Raw genomic sequence first — 7,334 nt, forward strand, 5'->3', positions numbered from 1 at the left:
AGTAGAGGTGCATCGTGCTCGAGCCTTAAAGAGCTCTCTGCCAGCTCTTATTGATGTGAAGGCTCTGCTCTGGCATCAGGAAAAGGAGGTTTTGCTTGGGCAAAAGCTTCTGCCCCATCCACCCTGCGGCCGGGCTGGGGGAGCAACACCGCTGAGGACCAGTCTTCATCTGGTGGGACCCTGGATGCAGGAGCCAGAGCTCACCGGTGCTGTAGGAAGAGAGAATCAAAAGATATTTCCTGGGCTTTTAAAGCAAGGCTTTTAAAATCTGTCGGTAAAAATGGAATAAAAATAGCCCGCAGTATCCTTTCCGGTGGGTCCCTGTGCCCTCCCTCCCTGCTGCCCGTCTCCGAGCCCCTCCGCTGCTGGGGGACCCGTGGTCGGCCACAATTCGGAGCGATAACAGGGACACGGAACAAGGATGCTGTGGCAGGACCAACTCCGGGGCTCGCCCTCATCCCCTGCCCGCTCCTTGTTAACACTCCTCAGACTCTCTTTGCAAGGAACGTACTTATTTTCAAAAATACGAACGATCCTATACCAAATAACCACAAACCGTTCTCATTTAAGTCTCTCTCAAAACACAGGCTGTGCATGCCGCACGGCGTTGTAGAAAGCGGTAAGAATTTGTTTCTCTGTGCCTGTGCCAAGGACGGTACTCAACGGTTAATCGCCGAGTGCCAAGGTCTGCTCTGGGCTAAGAGCAAGAAATCCTCGGTCGGGAATTTTTGGCAGAACTTGGTCTTTACGTAGAGGCATTTTTTTTTCTTCTGGCCATCGCAGTGGCCACCGCGGTGCAGTCATTTCTTCCTCTCCTTTTGAAAAGGAGCGGTACTCGGTGCTCGGAATATGTGGAATTAGGTAGGGTTCAGCATGGGGGGGGGGTTTGTTGTGTGCTGTGATGTTCCCCTTTGGTTGGACTAGATGGCCTTGAGAGGTCCCTTCCAACCCAACACATTCTGTAATTCTGTGTACTTTCTAACCACTTTTTTGGGGAAAATATGTCAAGGGCTCTCAAAAGAGTCAGTTAAAGCACTTTAGATTCTGCAGAGCCCGTTTTGATGTTGGAAATAACAATGCCAATGATGTAAATTAGCTAGCAGGAGTTTGGAGTGAGGCTCCCTGGGTGTGATGGTGCTGTTACCTGAAATAAAAGTTCTTGAAACCAAAAGTAGTTTAGAGAGGAAATACTGCTTTATTTGCCACCAGTCTGAACAGATCCTCGGTGTAAGGGGATGCAACGGCGGCGTGGACCCTGGAGGAGGGGGTGTCTCGTGGGGGAGCACCCAGGAGACTGGCAGAAGCCCCTACCTTGAAGATGCTGCTCCCGTTCTCTTTGATTTTCCTCTCTATCTTCTGGGCGTAGGTGGTCTCGCAGGTGAGCTGGGGGCCGCTCGTGGTCTCCTGCAGTCGCTCCCGTGGCTCCTGGGGCTGCTGCCACGTGCCCTGGGCCCTGTCCCCCTTCTTCTCCAGAACAGGGGGTGCCTTGGCAGGCTGGTCCCTCTTCGGGAGGGGGGTCGGGCTGTGTCCCCGCTTCTCCACAGGGAGGTCCTGCAGGCCCAGGTGCCAGAGCATGGCCAGCAGCAGTCTGCGCAGGGCCACGAAGTCGATGGCCCTGATCTTGGTCGTCCCGATGGCGACATCCAGCAGCTGGGCCAGGCTGAGCTGGGCCATGGCTGCTGCCGTGCCCGAAACGACAGAGGGACCTGAGCGGGACCTGAGCTCCTGCGGGAGTGGGAGAAAGAGCTGCCCAGGGGGCCCTTTCTGCCTGGGGGAGACTGGGATGGGTGGGAGGGATGGGCAGTCAAAGCCTTCCTCCTCCTCCCCCCCTCGTCCTCGTCCTCCTCCCTGTCCGCGTCCTCCTTGTCCTCGTGCTTCTCCTCCTCCTCCTCCTCCTCTGTTGCCTCCTAGCAGCAGAGTGGTCACAGCGGCGGTGGGACGGGTGACAAGGGACAATGCAGCGTCCCCCGTTGCTGGGCGATGCCCCACTCCCGGCCGGTCCTTGGGATGCGGTTATCCACAAGCATGGGAGAGGCCGAGGGTCCCGGCTGCCTTTTCCACCTCCATCCCTGAGGCGCAGCTGGCGCAGGCTGATCTGTGGCCGCAGCCAGCGCAGCCCGAGCCCGGGCAGAGGCAGCTCCCTCGCAGGGCTGTCCCGGTCACTCAGCCCGCTCCGGTGACACGTCCTGCAGGAGACCAGGCCCCGCTGGGAGCCACCACGAATATTTTTTTTTGGGGGAATCGAAGTGCAAGACAGATTTTACCTTCTCCCTTAGACACCAAAGACTGCTGGTGACAGCACCAACTCCCTTTGGTTTCTAGCATCTTGCTCCAAAGCAAAGAGCCACAGAAGCAGGGAAAAAGAAACACAAATAAACACGAGCTGCCAGACAAGCCTAGGAAGGATTCAAACACTGGGAAAATCTCTGAATCCGAGTGATCTGTCAGACAAGTACGTAGGAAAAGAATCAGCAAGAACTTCTTTTCCCTTACAGCCCTCCAAGCCCGACCATTCCACAGTGGGGGCACTGCCATCTCCCTCCTTCGGTGAGGCACTCCAAGAGAGTTCCCAGGAAAGGAGGCGGGTGGGGAAGCGGGAAAGGGAGCAGAGAGTTGCTCTTCTAAAAGATAGGAGAGATCCGTTTTCAGGCACTGGAGCAACAGCCACAGCTGGGCTCCGAGCATCCAGTGGGGCCAGGGGTTGCAGGTGTGGGACGCAGTTGGGATCCCCGGTGACTGGTCCAGCTCTTGCAGGTGGCTTGGGACCCCAGAAGCATCCGTGACCCACCTGATGCCCACCCTCTCCTCTCCCCGGCAGATGGAGGTGCGGCAACCCCCAGCAACACGCCGGCCACACTGCCCAACTTCCCGGGTGCTCTGGACACGTTCTCCAAGCTGTGGACCTCGAAGAGCCTGCAGAGCATGAACAGCCCCATCCCCTCCATGGCCTGCTCCCCACGGGCAGCTGCAGCCCCTCTGGACATCCTCGCCCCATGGCCACCAGCCCACCTGGCCCCCGTGCCCCCCACCTGCCCCCCCCGCAAAGGCCCTGGCCACCATGGACGGCCAGAGACAAAGCTGGGTTGGTGACGGGGGGGAATCGGGGGGTCTGGGCCAGTGTGTTGGGAGCGGGGAGTCCCCCAGAAACACACGGGAATCACTGTCTGGGTCTTGTTGTTATATTTAAGTAGAAGCCTCTCCTCTGCCTTACAACATTCAGCACGGCTTCTTGCACAGACCCCCCTGAACACCCCCTCACCCCGTCCTCCCTCCCTCTGCACCTCTGCAGGGCAGGGGGGAAGCAGAACTGGGGGCTGTGATTTGTCAACGTGATGCCCCCCCCAGCCTGTGAGCACCGTTCCTGGCCCTTCCCTGGGCAAGAGGGGAGCTGGGGGGGTTTAGTTTTCAAATCAACCTCGCTTAAAACAAGAAACAAACCAGCCCACCGAAGACCCCAGTAAAAAACAGTTACAAGGTTTTTTATTATTTAAAGAAGAATTATTAATTTAATTATTTAATTAAGATTGATGAACTTAAAAAAAAAATGAAAAATCCCGTTCATAACACCAGCTGTTCCTGGCTGGCTGCCTGGGTGCTGGGTCCGTCCCGTGGGGCCCCTGCTCAGCAGGCAGCTGCTCGTCCAGCCGGTCCCTGCAGGTGTGGCCGTCCTTCCCCAGCAGATCCCTCACGTTGTGCTGGAAGGAGAGAGCGGGCTGGCTGAGCCCCGGGGCCGAACTCCGCATCTGGGGAAACTGAGGCACGGCTCCCCGAGATGCTCAGCATCTCCCTCCCAGCCTCAGTCGCCCCTTTTGCATCCCCACCATCGTTATTCCTACCTTGCCGGGGAGCAGGAGGGGCTGGAAGGCTGTGGGGGTCTGGAGGCAGTCCATGTGCTGCAGTGGGGTGGTGTCCTTCTGCGAGCCCCCGCAGCTGCGTGGCACGGTGGGGTCCCTGCCCTCGGCCGCTGGCGCCCTGTTGGACGGGGCACAGGGATGCTCAGTGCCCAGTACTGTGGCACCCCGTGCTCCAGCCTGCTACGGCAGGGAGGGGGCCAGGGGGTGCTCCCCGGTGGTATCTGTCCCTTCCGTCTCCCCTCCCACTGCGGCAGGAGACCCTCCACCCGTCCAGCCATCCTGGATCTGCTCTTTCCCCACAGCTCCCCAAGCCCAAGTTCAGGCTGAGACCCGACAGAACTCGTCACATGTGGCTTCAGCACCCTTGAGACAGAGACCTGGGCCAGGTGGGGCAGTGTGGGCAGGCTGTAAAACCCCACAGAGCGGGGGCAAGCACAGCTGCCCCTGCGCAGCACATCTCTGCTCCCCTGCCCTGCCCAAGCCCCCCTGGAAGCCTCCGCCCCCACCCTGCTCGGGGCAGCGTCCTCAAATTCACAGGCTTGTACCCCATGGCACCTCCATCCCCGCTCTTCCCCCTGGGGAGGGCGCCCTGGGTCCCTGCTGCCGGGCAAGGCTGCGACGGGGCTTGGCAGGGTCGCACCCCCTAGGCAGACACCCGCACCCCCGTGCCAGCACCCGTCTCCCCCGTCCCACCCACGGTGCCGGGTCCTACTCGGGGCCAAGCAGCCGCATGCTGGGGGGCCGGTCCCAGGACAGGCTGTGGACATGGCTCAGCAGCTACTTCATCAGCATGCCCACGGATCGCTGGGAAATTGTTCCTGTGCCAGGGACCACGTGGGCACCAGTCGGGGAGCCAGAGGGACCGGGGCGAGCGTTGTGCCTGCAGCCACCACTGACCCCATCGCACTCACTCCTTAATCCCAGCGGCATCCTCAGCCCCTGGCTGCGGCGCCTTCTCCTGGAGCTGCCCCACGATCCTCTTGCCGTGCTCCTCCAGCTGCTGCCGGAAAGCCCCCAGCTCCAGGCGGTCCAGCTGTGGATGGGTGCACACCCTCAGCCAGCCGCCCCGCGATGGGACATCATTGTCCCCGGGGGGGACAGCTGGGAGGGGAGGGCCCTTGCAGGCAGGCCGCCATAGGCCCCCAAGGCCCGATGGTGCCAGTTTTGTGTGGTGGGGACAAGCCAACCCTCACCTTGGAGGCCGTCTCTTCACTGAACTGTTGCTGGACCTTCTCCTGGCCTATAACCTGGCTCAGCAGCTCCTCAATCGCGTCATTCAGCCGCTTCATGCTTGTGTTAAACTCGGTGAAGTTGACATTGGTGGCCAGGGCTGTCTCTGCTTTCTAGCAAGAGGGAAAGGCAGGAGAGCGGTGGGGAAAGGACGGCGGTACGATGGGCAGGGCCAGGTCGTGTCGGGAGGAGAGGGAGAAGCAGCTACATGGCCCTGCTCGCCCCATCACCCCCGTGGGCTTGGTCCCAGCAGCCAAAGGGACCTGGGGGGAAAGAGCAGGACCCGGCGAGGGAAATCCTGGAAATCCTCCCTCCCCTTGGCTGGTTCTGTCACCGAGCACCCAAGGGACCAGGGGTGTTTGTCACCCTGCCTGGGACCCCCTTGGCTGGTGCTGTGGCCCCTCAAGGGTGTAGCACAGCAATTCCCAGCACCGGGTCCTCCTTGTCCGCTTTCTCCTTCTCCAGCCTCTCCACGGCCTGGAACGGAGCCTTCCCATGCAGAGAGCACCCCATGATGCCACGGCAGGGTCAGAGCTGCCTCCCAGCCAGCCCAGAACACTGGCCTCCTCGGCTTCTCAGACTCCCCCAGGAAAGGCATTTGGAAGCTCTGCAGAGCTGCGAGCAGGTTGGCAGGGGGACAAACGCCTTGTGGTGCCCAGCCTGGGCTCTGCCTGGAGGATGCTCTGACCCCACGGGGCTTTCAGCCACCTACCTCGGTATCTTTGTGCTCCTGGTGACTGTCAGCCAGGACGTCCCCCACGACGGAGCGGAGTTTCTCACAGTCCCCTTGTACCTGCAGCGTGGTGGCCTGGGTGCTCTTCAGCAGTTCTTCATCCTGCTTCAGGGAGGAAGATGACGAGGCAGTGCCATGCAAGGGGGCAGTGGCTGCCCCGTGGGGACAGACCCAGGTTACTTGGCTGGTGGCCATGGGCTATCAGTGCCAGCAGGACATTTGCACCAGACTGTAATTTCCTTCCATGCTGCTGACTTGTACAAGCCAGTCTGGGGGGCGGTGAGGGGCTCCCCCACGTTACTGCAAAGCACAACAAGCCGGGGGGTTCCTAGGAGCCCCCTGCCAAGCCCCCCATGTCGGCCTCTCCCTACGTGGCTCCTCCTCGGCAGCTGCTTCACCACCTTGCCCCTGGCTGTGGCCACAGGGTGGTGGTCTGGGGTCGAGGGGAGCATGGCTTAAGCCTTGGGGTGGTGGTCTGGGTTCCCAGGGTTCCCTGGCTGTGTCCTAAGGGTGGTAGTCGGGGGTGCCAGGAACTATGGCTTTGTCCCCAGATCATGGTCTGGGTGCCCAGGGACTGTGGCTCTGTCCCCAGGGTGGTGGTCTGGGGTCGAGGGGACCCTGACTGCACCCTTGCAGCGGTGGTTTGCCTCACCACCTTGCCCACCGCCTGCCAGGACATGAAGGTGTTCACCTTTTCCTGGAGCTTCTCATGGCGCTGGAGAAGCTGCCCCACCTTCACTCCGGTGTCCGTGCTGGAGACGGGGCGTGCTGCCTGCACCTCTGCCTCCTCCTGCCCCATGTGCTGTATCGCCCTCAGCTTGTTTTTCTGCAGGAAGGGGAGAAGGAATGGGCTGTGAGCTGGGATGGATGCAGCCAAGGAGCCCAGGTGCCCTGGAGGCTCCATGGCCCCAGCCAGCCCAGGGAGGTGGCTGGGAACCTCGCCAGAACCACCCCCCCGAGGTGGTGGGTGAAGGGAGCGCTACCTCACCTGTGCCTTCACCTGCTCGTCCGTCTGCATTGCCAGGAGCTTCAGCCTGGCCTCAGTCCTCTGCTGATGCTCTCCCAGCTCCTTTAGCTCCCGCTCTATCTCCTGCAGGCCCAGGTCCTTCATCTCCATCAGCTCCTGCTTGATTTTTTGCAGCGTGGACCTGGCCAGGGAGATGGGGGCACGGGGAGGTTTATCCTCCATTGGGCTGCTCGGGGGTGTTCGTCACCCCCCAGACCGGGGTGCTCCAAGCCCCCCTGGGCTCCCCTGCAGCCCCCTGGGGTAGGAAACCCCCTCCCATCCTCTTACCCCATCTGGGCGCTTCCATGCAATTTCCAGTTGGCTCCATCCACCCTGGGCTTTCCACGCGTATCCTCCAGCTGCCTGATCTGGGAACGGGGGTGTTGGCGGAGTCAGGGCACGGCCCCCCGTGTCGTCCCAGCACGGGGGTCCTTTGTATGCCCCGGGTTCAGGTGCTCACTTGTCCCCCGGAGGGGCTGCTGTGAGACGTCCCTGCCACAGGCAGCGCAGG

This window comes from Rissa tridactyla, chromosome 15 (assembly GCF_028500815.1).
Source record: "Rissa tridactyla isolate bRisTri1 chromosome 15, bRisTri1.patW.cur.20221130, whole genome shotgun sequence".
Classification (NCBI taxonomy): domain Eukaryota; kingdom Metazoa; phylum Chordata; class Aves; order Charadriiformes; family Laridae; genus Rissa; species Rissa tridactyla.